A 22,719-nucleotide genomic window follows, 5' to 3' on the forward strand; every position below is an offset into this window, starting at 1 on the left:
GATCTTACCATTAACTGTATAAGTCATGCCCCAATTTGCCTTTCCGAATTGCAGCACCACACATTTATCTAAATCAAATATCTGCCATTCTCCAGCCCATTTGCCCACCTATCAAGATCCTGATGTACTCTGAGATAACCTTCTTTGCTAAGATAACAAGGTGTGGAGATGGATGAACACAGCAGGCCAAGCAGCATCTCAGGAGCACAACAGTTGATGCTTCGGGCCTAGACCCTTCATCAGAGAGGGGGATGGGGAGAGGGAACTGGAATAAATAGGGAGAGAGGGGGAGGCGGACCGAAGATGGAGAGAAAAGAAGATAGGTAGAGAGGAGAGTATAGGTGGGGAGGTAGGGAGGGGATAGGTCAGTCCAGGGAAGACGGACAGGTCAATGAGGCGGGAGAGGTGGTAGGTAGGAAATGGAGGTGCAGCTTGAGGTAGGAGGAAGGGATGGGTGGGAGGAAGAACAGGTTAGAGAAGCGGAGACAGTCTGGGCTGGTTTTGGGATGCAGTGAGGGGAGGGGAAGAACTGGGCTGGTTTTGGGATGCAGTGGGGGAAGGGGAGATTTTGAAGCTTGTGAAGTCCACATTGATACCATTGGGCTGCAGGGTTCCGAAGCGGAATATGAGTTGCTGTTCTTGCAACCTACGGGTAGCATCATTGTGCCAGCAATACCAATGCAAAACAGCAGCGGTTTCACATTGGCGGGAGTTAAGATGACTGCAATGCAAAGAAGTCAACAGGACTTGAATCTGGCTTGATATTTTACATCATTGAATTACATATATTTTAATATAAGCTAGCGTCTCTCTCAGGGCACTGCTCACTGTAGATAACAGAATTCCTAAAAAGTCCTTCATTACTCAGAGCATTGAATATTGGAGTTGGGATGTTATATTGAGGATGTACAGGACATTGGTGAGCCCTCTTCAAATATTGTGTCTAGTCCTGGTCATTCAATTATAGGCAAAATATTATTAAGCTGGAGAGGGTTCAGAAGAGATTTACCAGAATGTTACCAGGAATGGAGGGTTTCAGTTGTAAAGGCTGGATAAGCTGGGGCATTTTTTACAGGAGCACAGTTGGTTGAGGGGTCACCTGATAGAGGTTTACAAAATAATGAGGGATATAGGTAAAGTGAATGGCAGCTGTCTTTTCCCTCAGGTGCGTGATTTGAAGACTAGCGGGCATATTTTTAAGATGAGAGGAGAAAGACTTAAAACAAAAAGACATGAGTGGCAGCTTTTTTTTCTTTACACAGAGAATGGTTTGTATGTGGAATGAACTTTCAGAGATACAGGTACAGTTACAATTTTAAAAAACATTTATGTAAGTTTATGAATGGGAAATGTTTGGAGGGATATGGGCAAAACACAGGCAAGTGGATCGAGTTTAGTTTGGGATTATGGTCGACCTGGACTGGTTGGACTGAAGGATCTATTTCCATGCAAGATGATTATGACTCCTGTCCTATGACTCAGATAGTAGCTACCTCTGCCCTTAAATGGGCGACCTATCTGTTCTTGCTGATTATATCCACCTTAGAAGGCAGATGGGCGTATGGATTCACTTTGAAAGGAAGATGAGTCCTTAAATTTAGATATTTTGTAATCAATCTGTTCAGATAAGTTATAAGAAATCAAGCACAGTTGGACTGGGAATCCACATATTGGAGATGGGGCACAGGTCAAATAGAATGATGAGTTATTACATGGAAAGCAGAGTTTTAAATAATATTAACTTTTTGGAGGGATGAAAATTGGAGGTTGGCCAGGAGGGCATTTTTAAGAGATTCATCAACAAACAAACCAAGGCAAGGTTGGAGCAGATGATATCAAATGTCCCTGCCTGGATCCGCCATCACCTTAGCACCCAGGCAATACTTCATGTCTACGAGGTAAGAACGAAAATCATTTGCCATTACAAATGACATTTGAAAAGAATCTTGGAACATGGGCATCGCTGACAAGGCTTGATGGCAAGAACTTGACCAAAAAAAGGTCAATACATAGAAATAATAAAATGCAAAGATATTGAAAATCTCTAGTTTAACAAACATTCACTCATCAATTGGTCTTGCAGAGACTTCCTCCCTAATCCCACATTAACAAGGATGAGTTGTGGGTGCTGCCAGAGTTAGTTGGCACTCCAATCTGGAATTATGTTGTTGGCATGACATACCATTGCACATTCATGGAATACAAGTCTTTTTTTGTTTATTCGGCTTTACATTTTCCTGTCAGATGCACGGATGTGAGTACAGCGGCAGAACTCAAGGCATTGAGAATTCATCAATTTCAAAGAATAGTACTCTTGTTCATAGTAGGATACTCGCTAGCTAAAAGAGAGAAACATCCTGCAGAATGGATCAACAATCACTAGAAAGATGACTTTGTACATTGCATTACTGATAGGCTATTTATTGCTTTCTAAAGCCACAGTAACAAAGATAAAGTGGAGAAGTCACTTTCATGGGCATTAGAGTGCAGACAGTTAACCATACACTTGAAATTCTTTTAAACTGTTCAACGTTTTAAAAAATATTTATCCTCCATCTCTGCAAATAACAGTTCATCACAAGCTAATATGCTCAGTGTATGTAATAAAGCAAAAAATACACTTGAAATTCTTTTAAACTGTTCAACGTTTTAAAAAATATTTATCCTCCATCTCTGCAAATAACAGTTCATCACAAGCTAATATGCTCAGTGTATGTAATAAAGCAAAAAATTGCAGAGGCTTAAGATCTGAAACCGAAGGAAAAAACAGAAATTGCTGATGAAACCCAGCAAGTGTGGCAGAATCTATGGGAAGAAAGCAAAGTTAAGGTTTCAAGGCTAGTAATTCTTCATCAGAACTAACGATAGAAGCACCACAACTTACTTATCCTTGTTAATTTGGGAATAGGGAGGAAGTTTTTCCAAGACCAATTGATGAGTAAACATTTGTTAAACTAGACACTTTCAGAACCTTTGCAGTCTATTATTTTTATGTCTTGACATTTTTTGGACAAGTTCTTGGCATCAAGCTATCTCAAATTTAGGCAATGCTCTTACAACACTGATTGTAGAATCAATTTTAAGAAGGGTATCCTACTTAATTTTAATTTACCTGTCCTAAAAGTAAACCATTTTGACATGGTCAAAATTGAAATTGGCAGCCTTTGGGAAAATTTGCCTCATTATTTATTCCATCACAAATTAAAAATTGTGAATGTTAGCATAATGGTTGTGTTAATAGACTACTAATCTAGGGATTATGATCTGATGATATGTGCTCAAATCCCATCACAGTAGCTAGGGAATTTAAAGTCAGTTAATTAAATCAATCTGCAATAAAAAAGTTAATAATATCCTTTAGGAAAGGAAATCTGTTGCCTTAGTCAAGGTTTTACCTAGAAGCATCTCGAGACCAAAGTAATGCGATTGTCTATTTCAGACAGAACTTGAACACATAACTAAATTGACTCCTACCACAACATTAGCTGACTTTGCTGCTGATATCTCTGTTCTTGTGGGTGAGTAGAAAAAAAAAGTGCAATAATATGGGTGGCACAGTGGCTAGCACTGCAGCCTCACAGCACCAGGTTCTCAGGTTTGATTCCAGCCTCCAGTCTGTGTGGAGTTTGCACATTCTTCCCATGTCTGTGTAGGTTTCCTCCAGGTGCTCCAGTTTCCTCCCACAGTCCAAAGATGTGCAGGCTAGGTGGATCAGCTAGGCTAAATTGCATGTGTTCAGGGGTGTGTGGGATGCTCCAAAGGGCAGTGTGGACTTGTTGGATCAAAGGGCCTGTTTCCACACTGTGGGGAATCTAATACAAGGAGTATAAATTATAATTATACAAATTATAAATTCTTTTAAGAATTGATTTGTTCAGAAAAGTCTTTACTTTTACAGGTATTTTACAACATCGACCATTTGTCTATTGCCATGCCATGAAACAACACCTTCAGATACTCTTAATATTTTGCTTTTATTTACAAGAAAGGTTTAGCAAATAAATGTAATCTCTATGCCATAATTAGAGCAAGATTGTCAGCCTATTATCCCGTGAAATCTTGTAACAGGTCAACTGAATGTCAAATAAAAATCCTACTGTAGACCATGAGACATCTTGATATATTTTATCTGGAAACAGTGGGGGAGGTGGGATGGTGGTGGTCTTTGTCCTGATATTGTTTTCCTTTATTCTATGGTCCAATGCCAAATTTCTGTTTGATCACCATTTTGTTAGGCGATTCTTTTAAATGCATGTAGTTACAAACAAATATTGGTCATATTATTTCCCAAGATTTTATTTTTCTGTTGCCTCCGCACCATAATGACTGTTTTGCTATTCCTGTAACATAATAGTGTCATTCTTCTGTTTAAATAAACTGGACAGGTGAGTTAATTAAAAACATAAAATTGAATATTGCTGAGCAAATACTATTGAAAGCATTGCTTCACCTTGCTAGATGAGGATTTTCTTTTCCACTATCCACTTCCAATGATTGTCCTGTGATGCGGGATGTAACAATTTTCTGGACGCTGTAATTCAATAGAAGCAAAGCGAGAAGCAACTCCTAAAGCACAACCTACAGTTCCAATAATTTTAGGTGCTTTTATTCTTAAGTAGTTATCTTTTTGTGCCATTCAATTAAAAAAAATCTGCTTAAGAGTCAATAAGTATTAACAACATACCTATTACAATAGCATTTAAGTATTAGTTACCGATATTCTATTGTTGGTTCTCTCTCAAATTACCGCTAGCAGCTTCAGTCATTGGTGCCAGTTGAAAGATTTTGGAAATTGCAATCCAATTATGGAACTTTACAGACAACCCAAATGCTGTGAGAGTAAGATAATAAAACGTGAGGCTGGATGAACACAGCAGACTCAGCAGCATCTCAGGAGCACAAAAGCTGACGTTTCGGGCCTAGACCCTTCATCAGAGAGGGGGATGGGGGGAGGGTTCTGGAATAAATAGGGAGAGAGGGGGAGGCAGACCGAAGATGGAGAGAAAAGAAGATAGGTGGAGAGGAGAATATAGGTGGGGAGGTAGGGAGGGGACAGGTCAAGGAGGTGGGATGAGGTTAGCAGGTAGGAGATGGCGGTGCGGTTTGGGGTGGGAGGAAGGGATGGGTGAGAGGAAGAACAGGTTAGGGAGGCAGAGACAGGCTAGGCTGGTTGTGTGGTGCAGTGGGGGGAGGGGACGAACTGGGCTGATTTTGGGATGCGGTGGGGGAAGGGGAGATTTTGAAGCTGGTGAAGTCCACATTGATACCATTGGGCTGCAGGGTTCCCAAGCGGAATAGGAGTTGCTGTTCCTGCAACCTTCGGGTGGCATCATTGTGGCACTGCAGGAGGCCCATGATGGACATGTCATCTAAAGAATGGGAGGGGGAGTGGAAACGGTTCGCGATTGGGAGGTGCGGTTGTTTATTGCGAACCGAGCGGAGGTGTTCTGCAAAGCGGTCCCCAAGCCTCCGCTTGGTTTCCAATGTCGAGGAAGCCACACCGGGTACAATGGATACAGTATACATGCAATGATGCCACCCGAAGGTTGCAGGAACAGTAACTCATATTCCGCTTGGGAGCCCTGCAGCCCAATGGTATCAATGTGGACTTCACCAGCTTCAAAATCTCCCCTTCCCCCACCGCATCCCAAAACCAGCCCAGTTCGTCCCCGCCCCCCACTGCACCACACAACCAGCCCAGCTCTTCCCCTCCACCCACTGCATCCCAAAACCAGTCCAGTCTGTCTCTGCCTCCCTCACCTGTTCTTCCTCTCACCCATCCCTTCCTCCCACCCCAAGCAGCACCTCCATCTCCTACCTACCAACCTCATCCCACCTCCTTGACCTGTCCGTCTTCCCTGGACTGACCTATCCCCTCCCTACCTCCCCACCTATACTCTCCTCTCCACCTATCTTCTTTTCTCTCCATCTTTGGTCCGCCTCCCCCTCTCTCCCTATTTATTCCAGAACCCTCACCCCATTCCCCTCTCTGATGAAGGGTCTAGGCCTGAAACGTCAGCTTTTGTGCTCCTGAGATGCTGCTGGGCCTGCTGTGTTCATCCAGCCTCACATTTTATTATCTTGGATTCTCCAGCATCTGCAGTTCCCGTTATCACTTATTGCTGTGAGAGTAAGCTACATTTTTAAATTCCAGAATTTACTGTATTTAATAAGTTGAAAAGATCATAAAGACTTAAGTAAATGGTTCCCACGGAGATCACTTTAAATTCATTTCTACAGTACAGGAATTACAGAAGAACTTACACTTTAACGCAGCAAAGACAGCTGCAGAAACAATCCATTACAATCCGTATGCAAATATTAGTAACTAAGATAAACAAGTTGGAGGAAAGGAAACAAAAAAAAGAGCAGAGAACTGTGGATGAAACACCTGAAACGAAAACCGTGAGCGTTGGAGAAATCAAACAGAATTGGGGGCACGGTGGCTCGGTGGTTAGCACTATTGCCTCAGAACACCAGGGATAACCTGTTCGATTCCACCCTCAGGCGACCGTCTATGTAGAGTTCACACATACTCGCAGTATCTGCGTGGGTTTCCACTGGGAGCGTCCTATTTCCTCCCACAGTCCGAAAATTGCCCATATTGTCCAGACATTGGGAATTACAGGGGAAAAGGGCACCCTGGATGGGATGCTCTTTGGAGAGGAGGTGTGGACTTGTTCCACGCTATGGTGATTCTATGGCAGCCGAAAGCAAGTCAATTAACGTTTCGAGGAAAAGCCTTGAAACTGCAAACACAAGATTAACGAAGCTGACGTTTCCCATCACGTGATTTAACCGACCTGTCCAGAGGAGGCCAAAGTTCAACGTACGGAGAACACTACTATTAGCACATTTATTTCGGAAACTATGTTCTTACATTTTATGTGCAGATTAGTTTCAATTTTAGTATGAATTTAGTTTCCCTTGCGGTGAAACAAAACCCTTCCGGTAGGCGGCTGAACGAATTGGGAGCTTTGTTACATTGCCCGTTGATTTGGGTGTCGCGTGACTAGGCGTGAACCAATCGGTGGTGTTGTTCTAGGCAGGCCCGCGGAAAGTCAAAGGCCGTTTGAAAACGTTTTTTTTCTAAATGTTTCGAAATTATTTTCCTCAGAATTGAAGCGTTCGACTTTTTTTTAATCGGCTGCACTCTTCGTAGCGGTGACACAGAGGAAGGGGTTGGTCGTAAAGTCCAAAGTCTCGAGACGTGTCTTTGACTTTGTTTCTTATGCTCGGTTTTATTTGTTCCGAAGGAGGTTGAAAGGGGGAGGGGAGGGGAGGAGAGGAAGAGAAATTTCCGGCCAAGATCGGAGTGCTGCGAATTGAGGGCTGAAAACACTCAGCTGGGCCCTGCAGTGAGACTGTGAATGGGAGACGGCAACCTGGGACTCGCGTGAGGATAGTAGGGCCCATCCCTCCCTCCCTCCACCACAACACACTGGAGCGGTAAGTGAAAGGAATGACTCTGGCAAACCGAAAGGGCAGTAGAGAGAAGCCCGAAATAATTTACACTTACACTCTCTCTCTCACACACTCGTAACGTGATAGGTGTGCTGGGAACGTGTTTATGTTTGTGTTCCTATACTCTTCAGTCCTAAGTAGGAGAGATTGGTGTACCCCGTTTTCCCCCCCTCACCCCCCGAAATTGTTTTCTAATATTTATAGAAACGATACGCAGCGTGCGATCGATCACGTTTTTTCGATTATTTGTGGTACAGTACTTTGTTATTGAAGCTTCCTCCAAGTTTATACCTCTGGAATAATGTTTTATCAGAGACGAAATAAATATCTGTCTTGTGTGTATAATGAAGCATACTTGCAGCCACAAAATGCAAGTTGTAGAAGACATTTTGTACTCATTCGGTTAACCTGATAGCGACTCAACATCACTATTCATTACACTATCACTTCTGTTTGCTTGCACAGAAGGTGGGAACTTCGAATCAATTTACCTAGTCTTCCTCCAAGAAAAATAAAAAGACGCGTTTTTTACTTCTGAAAAGATTGCAGCCATTGCATTTCACCACAAATTCCTCTGCTTGAAAGCTGAACATTTAATGTGATATAACATTCTGATTATTAAGGCCTTTTGATTGAGTGGATAATAACTGACCCTTGTTTGTTTTTATTTGTGAGATCTCAATGCAGCACCAAAATTTAATCAGCATATGATGTGGATGAATGATATTGTTGCTATTTGAAATATTGATTCTGGGCCTTAGGAATGAGTTATTTCCAGCATTAAGTGCAATATAAAACAATTTACTATTTCTTTTCCTCCCATGACCTCAATGCTTTCCTTTCCTAAATGCTGTACTGTGTGATTACGTTACACGGGTGGTAGTAGTCTTCATAAGAGCCTATCGAAGTGTTTAATCCTCGCTGTAAGCCTCAAGAACTCGTATAAACAGTCCCATTGCTAAATGGTCAAGATTAAAGCTGGGTTTTGTTTTTGATACTCTTTGACTTTCAGTCATTGAGTAGTGGTCAGGAATGTGACACAGGTCTTGTTTACCTCTCAGCCAACCTTTCTGTAGTGTTCCTGCTGCTTCCCTAGTCACAATTGTATTAACTCACTTTTGGCTGAAGTACAAACTTGGGAGCTTCCCATTTTTTGTCTTGATATACTTGTAAAACACTGCTTCTACCCACAAATGCTGCAAGGCAAGATTTGTAAATAATCCTTTTCTTCTTCCGTTCCAACTTATTCCTTTCTTTTGTCATGGCAGGCAGTGACTGGCAAGCTATTCTATCATCATTGCAATCAATCCAAATCTGTCCTCGGTGTGACCACATGTTTGTTTTGCAGCCAAAATGTCCACTTTCCAACAGAAGTCAGTGGATTGCAGATATTGGTAGGAATTCTGTTTTTCTTTCTCTAACCAAGGGCACCTTTGCTTGTGCTGTTGATCCATTTGAGTTGAACTGTTCAACATGGATTATAGCACACAAGTTGGAGTAATTGGATTTATTACTTGGTGCACAGATTGATACCTTTTATGGCATTGGGGAGCTTTATGATAAATAACCTGTTTGTCTCCCTGAACTCTTGACCAGTTTACTCAGAATCATGTTGAACATTAAAGATATTTTGTACTTGATCTGTGATCTCTGCTGAAATGGTTCAGATAGTGAGAAAGGTGCCACAGTTTACTTTGAAGCTCCTCGGTTACAGCTGTTAAGCAAGGACTAGATTATACTGGACTGTGACACTTCCTGAAATCAAATTGTCTTCTGCTCCCAGTGTTGAGGCTAATAAATGAACATAAACTATTTTGCTTAGCCTCTCGGGAGCAACCAACACCTGTCAATCTGTACCCCAATAATTACTTAATATCTTCAAAAACAGAGGAGAATTTTAGTTCAAACAACATAAAAGGAAGTAATCAGTTCATAAAATCCCTACAGTGTGGAAACAGGCCCTTTGGTCCAACAAATCCACACTGACACTTGGAGCATTCCACCCAGACCCATCTCCCTATAACCCACACCCCTGAACACTATGGACAATATAGCATGGCCAATCCACCTAGCTTGCACATCTTTGCACTGTGGAAGGAAACTGGTGCACTCGGATGAAATGCACACAGACACGGGGAGGATGTGCAAACTACGTACAGACAGTCGCCCAAAACTGGAATCAAACCCAGGTCCCTGGCACTGTGAGGCTGTAGTGGTAACCACTGAACCACCATGTCCCCCTGTTCCTTACCAGACAAGTATTGCCTTTGATCTATTTGTCTGTGGGTTGGCTAAAATAGTACGCATGTTGGAGAGTCGGTCGCATCTGTCATAAAATCATCTGCCCGGAAAATTGCCTGAGACAGGATTCAATAAGTAAGCCACTGTCAGTCTATTTAATATGTCCATATGCAAGATGTGCTCTGTAAAGATATATATTACTGATGACTTAAAAATGAAACTTTAGAGATTTTATTGTACTTGACTTGGAATATTAATTTATCCATAAGTAACAGTATCAAATGAAAGCACCCAATTCATCTGCAACTAGAAATGGGAGCTGTATAATCTGCAATTTGTTTACTTAAGTCACTTTTTTTTGAGACTTTCATGACCCCGTTTAAATTCTCATTGGTGTTCCAAATGTTACAGAAATTTGGCCTCCTTGATCCTCTTAATAAACCTGTGCGAAGTACTTTTATGCAAAACAACATTTAATGATCTCCATAAGTGAACTGGTGGGTGGGTGACTGTTAATCAAATCTCTGGCAGCACTGCTAAAACAATGTGTCCAAGTAGTTCCTTGAAGCTTGCCCTGTAGTTGTAAGTAAAACTTTCTCTTCCATATAACTGACATAGACTTAGAGCAACAACTATAATTTTACCTTTACTTGACGACATCCAATATTTCGTGATAAGTGTTGTGCGGTGCTATCACAACGTTGCTTCCGTTGCATTTGTCAATTTGGCATTGAGTGGCATTTGTATGGCCTAGTGGAAGTGACTACAGACACCCACAACTTAAATTTTACTTTTTGTGATGTGCCATAGTTTATGCATATATGATTTAAAGTTTACCATAAATCTTGTAGGAGATTGAATCCAGGTGGATATTAGGTTGCTTACACTATTTGTGACTTCTGTTGCCATTTTAAATTCCAGTCTTCTTCAATGTTGAAGTTGGTATTTTCAAAGTTTAATGTTTAATCAAAAAAAATTGCTGAGATGAGGGAAGCTTGACTGCACTGCATCATTCCTTCTGATAAAATTACATGCTGGGCGCACAAAATTTATAGGTGTAACATGAGGCATCCAAACCTAAATGTATTAGAAAAAAGTACCTTCACATGTTTTCTTGTATTTCCCTTTTGGTTATGCTTATGCAATGGTGAGCCTTCTGTTTAATCTTTAACTTGAATAGCATTTTTATTGGAGGAAATTTTCTTCTGATAATCAACTGTTTTGAGATGGGAACTTCATGGTTAAATGCATCATGTTGCAAGGAGTCCCAGTGACATGCAAGTTCAGAACATTAGCACCAGCTGGATTTGAGCATGATGAGATGAGACTTGCTGAACACAGCATTCTCCCTATTTTCAGATGCCACAACACTGACTGATAAGATCGCTTCTTGCTGTGCACCACAGTTCAGATGCAGTCTTTTGAAATACTTTCATTCAAAGCTGAGATCATACACCAATTCAAGTCAGGCTGACTACCTGTACAGTTCCTGAGTCAATCCAACAAGTGCCTGTTTAGTATTCCCCAGCAGAATGTGGAAGTAAAATGGAACATTGTTTGTATCACCATTTACCATACTGTGCATTAGGCAAGCAAGATTGGAAAATGTTGATTGACTTATATTTAATGTTGTGGAACCCGACTAAAGCTGAGTGGCTCGCTATCATTAAGAGAAATCCAAAAGATAAGACTATACAGTCAGAGTAGCTCAAAGTAATGTAGTGCAACAGTGAGGTGCCAATGACTACCAGTTAAAATTTTGCTAGGATATTCAGATGTCCTTCAACATAGATGAAAGGATCAACAAGGAAATTAATTTCATTAGCGTAAAAGTTCTGCATTGGAAACAAAGGCACAAGAGATCCTTGATTGTAATAAACAGTGGAAGAAATGGTGGAACAGTACCTTGAGGTATACTCAATTAAGAATATTGTTACTAAGGAAGCTTTAGAAAGCCTGTCTGTAATCACACTGCTGGATTTCGAACCCATTGTGAGGTACTTAGCAGTGTCTTTTACTGGTGTGCTGTAGGCAAAGCTCCCAGGTGTCCTGTTGATGTACCAACCGAACCAGCACTCTTGCAGTATGTGCACTAGCTATCTGTTTCTGTTCGCAGAAAGAGCACCCGGGGCACGCGTGACACAATGATTGTGACCCCATCCAAGAAAAGGAAAGCTGCAGTGATCACAGCAACAATAGCATTATTGCCCTGTAAATCTTCCTGGGGAAAAGTATTCACTATGTTGTCAATGTCATATCACACATCCTGGTAGAATGTGTCTGTTCTGAATTCTGGTCTTGCTTGAGAACTGGAAGTTGTATAATTTAAGTGATCTCCAAATTCTGGCAGTTACAAGAGAAATGCCTTGAAGAAAAGAGACCACTATATGTTGCCTTCGTTGATCTCACCAAGGCATTTCGCTATGTGAGTAGAGACGGTCCATTTAATGTGCTTTTTAATCTGATCTCGTCTTTGCACAGTTTGATGGATAAAGTCAGCCATGATGGAACCTTTTGAGATCTGCACTGGAGCCAAACAGGCTATTTGCTCTCACGTTATTGTATGATTAATCTCTGTTTGCTGTCATGTATCTTTACCTACCAGAACTGACACTGTTCAGTCTTGCCTGAGATCCAGGACAAAGGTGTGCCAGGTCCTCATCAGAGTTTTTGTAAGTAGTTTATGCTATAGTAGAATTCCAGCGTGAAGAAAACTTGGAGTAGCAAACAATAAGTACTCTTCATTCAAAAGGTTTGCTTTGACCATCACCAGGAAGATAAACAGCTCTGTCCAAAAATGTTACCTTTACAGTGATCTATCAGCAATGATAATGTGACACCTATCATTGTTTGTTTCACATATCTCAGCGCTTCAGTCACCAGCAATCTGTTACTTGATGCTGAAATAAACATAGTAGTGAGATACAAACAACAAAGGCTTGGCAGAAAGAAGGTCTGAACACAGCTAGCCTCCTGAGCATCTATTCCTCTGCTACTAGGGTACTTGCAAGTGAGATACAAAGGTAGTGAGTATTTATACACTCATCTGGTAGTCAAGTACTGACTGCATTGACCTGTGGAAGCTGACTGTGTTTGGAAGGGCATTGGAATGGCTGAGCAAAATTGGAAAGCTAATCCAGCAGAAGTATGTCCAGAGAAAACAGACTGGTGAATTGTGCAGCTTCTTACTTACTGTCTTTTGCCTGCAGCAAAGAATACCAAATTACAGTAGGAGTCCTGAGACACGCTGGAAATTCTTATCTTGACATGATTGACCGTATACAGTGCAAACCATCCAATTAGGAAATGGAAGGCTGCGACAGCAGCGGTGATGAGTGAAAAGAATTCCATTTGTTGCCCTTGTGAGGGTGGTGGATGGCTGTCTTTTCTTGAACTGCTGTAGTCCATTTGGTGTAGGTATGCCCACAGTGTTTTTCGGGAGAGGATTTTGACATTGGAAGAATGACAATATATTGTCAAAGTAATGGTTGTGGATGCTCAAAGGGAAACTTGTAAATGGTGGTGTTCCTATGTATCAGCTGCTGTACTCTTCTAGATGGAAGTGGTTAGGAAAGTGCTGCTTCAGTGAATTTTGGCAGTGCATCTTTATGGATAGTATATGCTGCTGGTGCTGTGCATCAGTGGTGGAAGGAGTAAATGTTTGTGGAGATGGTGGTCAACTAAGCAGGCTGCTTTCTCCTGCATAGTGTCAAACTTGTTGAATGTTGTTGGAACTGCACTCATCAGGCAGAACATACTCCATCACACTACTGACTTGAGTCTTGTTTATGTTGGTCAGGTTCTAGGGACTTTGGTGAAATATGTGCTGCAGGATTCCAAGCCTCTTCCTTGTTCTTCAGCCACAGTATTTACATGCTTTATTCAGTAAATTTCTGGTTAATGGTAACCCCGACGATGTAAGCAAAAAAATGCTGGAAATCACTGTAGGTCAGTCAGCATTCAAGCAGAGAAAGCAATGTAGGGTGGGTTGGAGTGCTGGGGGAGACAATCTAAACTAAGTGATCGGAATGTGAGAATTGTAGCACAATGGTGTGAATAACAGCCAGCCTGAAAACAACTGACTGACCCACTGGAAATTGGGGGAATGGGAGAGAGGATGTTATGACAGAGAATGTAATAAGTGAAGTGAAAGAAAGGTAAGGAATGGGCTCACAATTTGAAGGTGTTGATTTCCCAACCATCTGGGCTCTATTGAAGTGCCTAGTTTGAAGGTAAGATGTTGCTCCTCCAAGTTTTCGCTGTGATTCGATGGAGCATTGCAGCATGCCGAGGACAGACAAGTGAGCAGACCAGCCGGACTCTGTATTAAAATTACTAGCTATGGGAAGGTTGGCGTCATGCCTGCACACAGACCGCAGATGTTCTGTGAAGCAGTCCCCAGTCTGCGTTTTGTTTCTTCAGTGTAGAGCGGACTGTTTTATCACAGTATCCTGCTGACCTGCCTACTGGTACTTGGCATGCTGTAGTCCTCCAGTGAATTCCAGCAAAAACTGGGAGGAGCAACATCTCTTCAAACTAGGCACTCTCAGGCTTGAGATAGTAGGAACTGCAGATGCTGGGGAATCTGAGATAACAAGGTGTAGAGCTGGATGAACACAGCAGGCCAAGCAGCATCGTAGGAGCAGGAAAGCTAACGTTTCGGGCCTGATGCTTTTGAAGAAGGGTCTACGCCCGAAATGTCAGCTTTTCTGCTCCTATGATGCTGTTTGGCCTGCTGTGCTCATCCAGCTCTACACCATGTTACTTCTAGGCTCAATATTGAGTTTAATACCTTCAAATTGTGAACTCTTTTGTTCCCTTTCTTTTAGCTTTATTTGTTACATTGTCCATTGCCATGTTGTCTGTCGTCCCCCAACCACCTGTGAATATGTCAATTTGTTCTAGTCTAGCACTTTGACACTCCATTGTTCTGCCATTCTCACGTTCCAAAACTTAATCTGAACTATGAACATCCTTTCTCCTCCAGCACACCAACCCCACCCCCATGCCCACTGTTGCATAAACGTTGCCCGCTATGCTTCATTTTACTTCAGCTCTGGACAGTCATCTGTACTCAATGTTAGCTTACTTTCTCTCCATGGATGCTGCCTGATCTGCTGTGATCTCCAGCACTTTTTTTTTATTTTGACTTGTTTACAGTACAGATTCCACCATCTGCAGTAATTTGCCCCAGGATATTGAAGTTCAGAGACTTGAACAATATTAATGGCATTGAATGTCAAGGGGTGAAATTTAGACCTTTTTGTTGGAGATGGCTGTTGCCTGGTATTTGTGTATCAAGTTACTTCACACTTGTCACCCCAAACCTGGATTTGTCCAGTCTTGCATTTGGACATGGACTACTTCAGTATCTGAGGAGTTGCAAATGGTGTTGAACACTGCGATCATCAACAAATATCTCCATTTGTTACCTTTTATGATGGAAGGAAGGTCACTGAAGCAGCTAAGATGGTTGGGCCAAGGAAACTGCTTGGGGAACTCCTGCAGAAATGCCTTGTGAAATAACTGCACAGAGGCTGGTATTCCTCACCAAGTTACCTTGTATTTACTCGTACACAGTACACTGGCTGTGGCTAGCCAGCTCAGAGTCAGTACCCTGAACTGATGAGATTGTAAATTTCCTGTTGATACTGATTAGCCAGAGCCTCCTAATTTGGCCCAGGTTAAAATCCCCAATCAAGGACCTTGTAGTCAATGTAGTCCATCTGGTTCCAATCACTAAACCTTGGAACTGAGATTATTGGCTTCCAACAACCACAATCATCTGCCTTTGGGATGACTATAATTCCAACCAGTGGAGAGTTTTTTTCCCCCAATTCCATTGACTCCAGTTCTGCTAGGGCCCAATTTGAACAGGTACACCAAAGAACCTTGTTATCAAGGGTTGTCACTCTCGGCTCCCCTCCAGAATTCAGATCTTCTGTCCGTCTTTGAATCAATCCTGCAATAAGGTTAGGAGCTCAGTGCCTGTGTCAGAACTCAAACTGAGAATCAGTGCTGCTTTTATAGCGCTGTTGACAACTTCTTTTTAACCTGGGCCAAGTCAGGAGGCTCTGGCTAATCGGTATCAACAGGAGACTTACGATCTCATCAGTTCAGGGTACTGACTCTGAGCTGGCTAGCCACAGCTAGTGAACTGTGCATGAGTAAATACAGGGTGACTTGGTGAGGGATACCAGCCTCTGTGCAGTTATTTCACAAGGCATTTCTGCAGAAGTTTTCCAAGCAGTTTCCTTGGCCCAACCGTCTTAGCTGCTTCCATGACCTTCCTTCCATCATAAAAGGTAACATTGATCGCAGGCCTTACTGACGATCAAGTACTGTGCACTGTTGTGCACCCTCACTATGTAAGGGATGGTCAGCTGGAATACTATGAATAGTTTTGGTCCCCTTATCTGGGGAAAGATCACTAGCATTGGAGCCAGTGCAGTGAAGATTCATTACGTTGATACCAGGTATAAAGGGGCCGTCTTGTGAGGAGTTGTTGAGTATGTTGGGCCTGTACTATTTGAAATTTAGGAGAATGATGAGACATTATTAAAGCCGACAAGATTCTTGGATTTTTTTGGCTAGTGGAACTCGCATGTCTTAGGAGTACAAACTGATGCTGTATTATAAATTCTTTAAGCACTTTCTATTGAGGACCTGTTATTTTATCTATTAAGTCTTTTCCAGTTCACCATGAACCATGAATCTAATTATTTGAGATCAATCTTACCTGAGTAATTTTTATTTTCAACCACTGTTGAATTTGCTCATATTATAGTTCTGTGTGTGAGATGGTCATACATTGTTAGGCTGTTGACTAAATGTGGCTTGTTTTACTCACTCTCTAATGTTGCCTGCCTCCTAATTGGATTCATGTTGGATGCACTCGAGTTCATTACCTTACTTGCACATGCCCATTGTCTTATGGACATCTGCATCTGCATGGAAGTCTCAATCCTCCATGCAAACCATGTTTTTCCCCCCACATTCTTGTTTAATCTCTCTATTTATGCAATCTGCCGACTCTCAGCTGCTATCAAGGAGTCTGTACATCATTCCCACTAAGGTCTTTCTTTAAATATTTCTTGATTTTTACCCATAAAGTTTCTTTTGGTTGCATATCTTTTGGTCTGTCATCTCAACATTTGAAGTGCTTTTGTCGTTTGCTATTCCTGTCTTACACCCTCTATCTCCTGTGAACCTGATAAATTTTGTATCTGTGTCCAGTGAAGTTGGAAAAATGATGCTCAAGGCATCTGCTTTTTCGTCTCTGATCTCTTTCACTATTCTGGGAAACAATTCATCCAGCCCTGGCGGCTTATCCACTTTCAAGGAGTCCAACTTTTCTAACGTATTTGTTCTCTTGTTATGAGTATGATTATTTTGTTCAAATTTTCACACTGCACCCCTTTGGGTATTATATTTACATCATCTCTTTCCTTTGTGAAAATGTAGAGAAGAAAAAACTTAGTTGCATATCTCCAATTTGTCACTCCTGCTTTGTGTACTTCACTCACGTCTTTCAGTTTTCCTTTGACAGAGATTGCTTAAAGCACGACATCTGACTAGTTACTTAGTTTAGAAGCAGTAAAAAAGAACAAATAATACCTCTTCCACCCAAGTCCTACTTAGAGTCTCTATGTAGTAGTTTAAGCATTTGTGATCACTCTACTTTTCCTCTTATTGTCAAACCTTCATCCCAATCCTAATTCTAGTCAACAGCTCATCCAAACTGTCACCTCAGTACTAATGGCAGTATCCCATGAAATGGAATCCCTCCTTATCCCACCAATCCATCAGCCATGTATTTCTCTAAGTTGAGATGTTTGTGAATGATTGTGCACTGTGCAACACCATTTGTGGCTCATCAGATACTTTCACAGTCTGTCCAAATGCAGCATGATCATGGCTTGGGCTGAAAAGTGGCGAGTAACATTTGCAAACACCTCCACCAAGAGAGAATCTAACTAACCTTCCCTTTACATTGAATGGTGATACCATCACAGAATTGCTACTGTCAACATCCTTGGTGGTTACCATTGACCAAAAATTGAACTGGATCAGCCATATAAGTACAGTGATGGCAAAATCGGGCCAAAGGCTAAGAAACCTGCAGCGACCGCATGAAACTTGACTTCCAAAGCCTGGCCACTATTGAACAAAACATGAGTCTGGAGTGTGATGGAATACTCTCTACATGTTGGAGCTATGTTCATCCAGAGAACGCTCAAACTTGATGCCATCCTGGACAAATCAGTCTGTGTGAATGAAATGCTTTCACTCCCTCCGTCATCACTGCTCTGTACTAATGTGTGTTATCAACAAGATGCACTGCACAAGGCTCCTTCAACAGCATCTTCCAACCCCATGAATGTTTCCATTTAAAAGGATACCAGAGCAGAGTAATGGGAAAATGATCACCAATCAGTTCCCTTCCAGGCCACTTATCATCCTGACTTGGAAATCTCACATTTTCCTCATTGTTGCTGGGTCAAAAATCTTGGAATTCCGTTTCTAATGGTATTATGGATCTACCAACAATGTACGGACTGTAGTGGTTCAAGAAGACTCCCCATGACCACCGTAAGGGCAACTAAGAATGGACAATAAACGTGCTAATGCATACTTCCCATGAAATGTTTTTGTTTTAGGAAAAAAGTTCAGATATCTGACAGGCAATATGCTTTTTGTGTTGCTTGATTATGCTTAATTGTTGAGTCCCCCGCTGTGTTATGCTTTCTCGTCCATCCCCTTGGCTGTAGGATATCTTGGTCTGTTTTCTGACTGTTAGGCTTTATCCTAATCCTTGCAGCATCAAGAACACCACATACCTTGGTTGGTTTGAATTTTTGCAGGTCATCATTCTTGATGTTACCTATGTTTCCCTATACTACCAGTCACACAGTTCCCTTCTGAAGCAGCACCTCCCCTTGATTTAAAAAAAACAACTGTGGGGGAAAAATACAGATATTTGCTACCCCCTCTTTAGATATTATGGTGAATCCATGTTACTGAGCCATAGGGTTTCAAGGCTGAGAGATTGAGTATAGATGAGCTTGCTCAGGACAGTCTCGCGTCCCTTAAAATTCTACATATTTGTAGCCCTGCTTTCTGCTGTCCTAATCTGTTTTATGCCTTAAAGTTTTAGATTTTAAAATGTTTTCTTTTTCCTCTGAACATTCAGTCTAAACGCTGGATGATGAAAGTGGTAAGCTTGTACAAATAGCTACAAGTGTGGAAGACGAAAGAAACATTTAATTTCTCACCTCCTCTTTGTCCCAAATTTCCACTTGCTCAAAATTACCAACTTTTGGTATATAAACTGATGTGTAATTGTTGCAGCCACTCTGTGTGCGTTTAACTGTCTACTTTTGTATGTTTTTGCACATTTTGTTCAGCCATATTAAAGTTACAGTTGTGAGCAGGGAGCCAAGTCAGTTATTGATACCTGTGCAGGCACAATTTAGAACTGATTGAAAGCAAAACTGCTTGGCAGTCAATGTACTGATTCTCCTACAGTTTAAAAGTTGTAAATTTTAAATTCAAAAAATTAAACTAAATATTGGTCAAACACTGCTCACTTAATACTACTTGTCAAATAGTCCTACTTGCACCATTCAGAACATGAGCAACTGATTTTCTGAGCTTAGGACAAATCTTTGTGTATAAATATTGTTACTGCCGTTGTTCTGACGCGACGACTTAATTATCTGAGAACCCTTCTGCTACTTAACACTTCCCTTGGAGAATAATATTTTTCATATTACTGACATTTCTAATCAACTTGCTCAGAGATGTTATTACACAGGTCTAGAGCAGGTGGGACTTGAACCTGGGCCTTCTGGCTCAGGTTTAGGGACATATTCACTGCTCCACAATAGGGCCAAAGTATGGATGTCCTTGGACAATAGTGCTGAACATACAAAGCAATGGGCGGCATGGTGGCTCAGTGGTTAGCACTGCTGCTTTTCAATGTTGGGGCATGGGTGTGATTCCAGCCTTGGGCGACTGTCTGTGTGGGATTTGCACATTCTCTGCCTGTCTACACAGGCTTCCTCCAGGTGCTTGGGTTTCCTCCCATAGCCCAGAGATGTGCAAGTTAGGTGGATTGGTCGTGCTAAATTGTCCATAGTGCCCAGGGATGTGCAGGCTAGGTGGAAAGGCCATGGAAAATGCAGGGTTAGCAGCAGGGTAGGGGGTGGGTCTGGATGGGATGCTCTTCAGAGGGCCAGTATAGCCTCACTGGGCTGACTAGCCTGCTTCCACACTATAGTGGTTCTAAGGAAATCTTGTTACCATGTCATCTGTGTAAGTTTAATTTAATTAAATTGTGGCTTATCCACAGAAAAGGTCAAATAGCAATGGAGAAGCAGAACTAGTTGTGGTCAGCGTACAGGAGGCTCTGTCTAAAGATGATGTTCCCTAGGGACCTAAAAGTCATCACACCAAATGCCTTATTCACCTCTTCTGCAAATGAGGGAGATCTGAGCAAATGCATTTCTATTGGATATTTACGAAGTTGGAATAATTCAAACTGGTAGTTATACACTTTGTTTTACCGTATCTCATGTGAATTTAACATTTGATAGTTTTTGTTACAATCCACATACAGCGACTCCTGAACATATGCAGCCTTAAACTAGAGAAACAACATTATTTGGAAGTAATTAGTAACCTCAGTGATTTCAAGTTTCCTTTGTTTTAGTTATCTACCTCATAGTTAGCGATGTGCCTCTCTCTGCGTGTCTGTTTCTGATTTAATGCTGACTCTTGTTTATTGGCTCAATGTCATGCTCAACCCCTCCCCTTCCCGTTTCACCTTCCCCCTCCAGCTCAATTGAACTCGTGCTCTACTCCATCCAAAGAATGTTAAGGCTTTCGCTTCTGGTTTCAGATCAGTTAAGTCTCCACTGTAGCAGTTCTCTGTTGGCACTTGAACCTGGGTCTCCCAGCATAGAGGTAGGAACTGTTTCGCTGTGCCACATTCTGGTATAACCCAAGTCTGTTTCAAAAGCAATTTAATGAAAAATGGAGGTTCAAGATTTGAAATGATCCATTTTTCCATGGTAAGAATGATCTGGCATGTGCTTACGAATGAACGTTTGCTTGGAGACAGTTTGTGAAAAGCCTATGCAAAAAAGCTTTTTGTGTGGGAGTGGGAGTACAGCTCAGCAAATGTGTCTGCATGTGGCCCCAGTACACACTAACTTGACAGTTATTGAATTTATTACTTTGTTTATTGATCTGATGTAATATCAAACTTTAAATCTGAACAAAACTGATTGATAGAACGTATACTGTCTGTGTAATGCCATGAATTTGGAATGGTACAAAAGTTATAAAAGATTGATGGTTAGTATTAAAGGATTTATGGTGATTTCAAAGCAGCAATCAAGTCAATGATTCAGAAAGGATGCCCAGGTGAAAGGAGCCATACATTCATGCACTTTTAGTCCTTGGTAGATGCCAAGGAAATTACTTTTTCAGTGTACATTACAGTATAGATCCTTTTAATAATGCACCGACTGATATAGAATCATATAGCATGGAAACAGACACTTTGATCCAACCAGTCCACTCTGACCATGTTTCCAAACTTAACTAGTCCCACCTGCCTGCATTTGGTCCATCTCCTGCAAAACCTTTCACATTCATGAACTTTCCTAATTACTTTTATAAAGTGTAACTGTACCTGCATCCACCACTTCTGGTAGTTTATTCCATATTCTGTGTAAAACAAAAAGTCACCCTTTCATCCTTCTGAAGAAAGCTCTCGACCTGAAACATCAGCTTTCCTGCTCCTCTGATGCTGTGTCTGCTGATGCCTGCTGTGTTCCTCCAGCTCCACATAGTGGTATCTTGATCTGTTTTTTTATATCTGAAACCATCCATTCCTGCCGAAAACCTGGTAAATTTTTCATTGAACCCTCTCCAGTTTAATACTAGCCTTCTGATTACAGGGTGACCAGAACTGCACACGGCACTCTGGAAGAGGTCTCACCAATGTCTTGTACAATGTCAACATGACGTCTCAAACTCCTATACTCAAAAGATCTGAAAAATGAAGGCAAGCACATGAAATGCCTTCTTAACCACCCTGTCACACTGCAAGTGTCAAAGAATTGTGCACCTGAACTCCATTTTTATTCACAACACTTATGCAGGGCCATTAATTATGTAAGCCCTGCCCTTGTTTTAGCAAAATGAAATACTTTACATTTATCCAAATTAACCTGTATCTGTCACTCCTCAGCCCATTTGACCCAATTGATCAAGATCTCTTTGTAATCTTAGATAACCTTCACTTTCCACCAAACCACCCATGTTGCTGTCATCTACAAACTTAGTAACCATGTATCCTACCTTATCATCCACATCATATTTATATAAATGATAAATGGAAGTGGACCCGGCACCAATCCCTCGGGAACACCAATGGTCAAAGGTCTCCAGTCTGAAAGATATCCCTCTACCATCACTCTGTCTCGTAACATGAAGCCAATTTTGGATTCAGTTGGCAAGCTTACCTAAATCCTATGTGATATACCTTTACTAATTAGTCTACCTTGACAGGGAGGTGTTGGTGTTGGACTGGGCTGGATGAGGTCAGAAATCACACAGCACCAAGTTAGAGTTTAACAAGTTTATTTGAAATCAGAAGCTTTCAAAGCGCCGCTCCTTCGTCAGGTGAAGTCACTACACCTGACAAAACATGCTCTGACAGCTTGTGATTTCAGATAAACCTACAGGACAATAGCTGGCATCGTGTGACTTCTGACTATGTGGAATCTTGTCAAATGCTTTACTGAAGTCCAAGTAGACAATGTTTACTGCTCTCTCATCATCAGTCTTTTTGGTTACTTCATTAAAAAAACTCAATCAAGTTTGTAAGACATGATTGCCCTTGCACAAAACAATGCTGACTAGCCCTAATTATTTCTTGCCTCTTCGAGTGCATGCAAATCTTGTTTTTCAGAATCACCTCCAACAACTTACCCAGTACTG

General features: G+C 41.5%; 1 protein-coding gene and 1 long non-coding RNA gene across 5 annotated transcripts in view; one reads left to right on the forward strand and one right to left on the reverse strand.

Annotated features, from left to right (window-relative positions):
* Positions 1-2,226: 2,226 nt before the first annotated feature.
* Positions 2,227-6,943, reverse strand: LOC125459645 (uncharacterized). The gene is made up of 3 exons (XR_007249071.2): positions 6,265-6,943; positions 4,451-4,531; positions 2,227-3,812 (listed from the first exon to the last, which is right to left on the reverse strand). It is a non-coding gene; the product is annotated as an uncharacterized LOC125459645 (long non-coding RNA).
* Positions 6,944-6,994: 51 nt separating this feature from the next.
* ankrd11 (ankyrin repeat domain 11) overlaps positions 6,995-22,719 on the forward strand; it is a 171,110-nt gene continuing 155,385 nt past the window's right edge. For 2 of the 4 annotated variants that reach the window (XM_048546267.2, XM_048546266.2), the window contains exon 1: positions 6,995-7,449. The gene's annotated coding sequence lies outside the window, so the exon portion shown is untranslated. Of the gene's footprint in view, positions 7,450-8,732; positions 8,859-22,719 lie in introns of all 4 variants that reach the window. The other 2 variants (XM_048546263.2, XM_048546262.2) reach the window with 2 other exon arrangements.

Source organism: Stegostoma tigrinum, chromosome 16 (assembly GCF_030684315.1).
Source record: "Stegostoma tigrinum isolate sSteTig4 chromosome 16, sSteTig4.hap1, whole genome shotgun sequence".
Classification (NCBI taxonomy): Eukaryota; Metazoa; Chordata; class Chondrichthyes; order Orectolobiformes; family Stegostomatidae; genus Stegostoma; species Stegostoma tigrinum.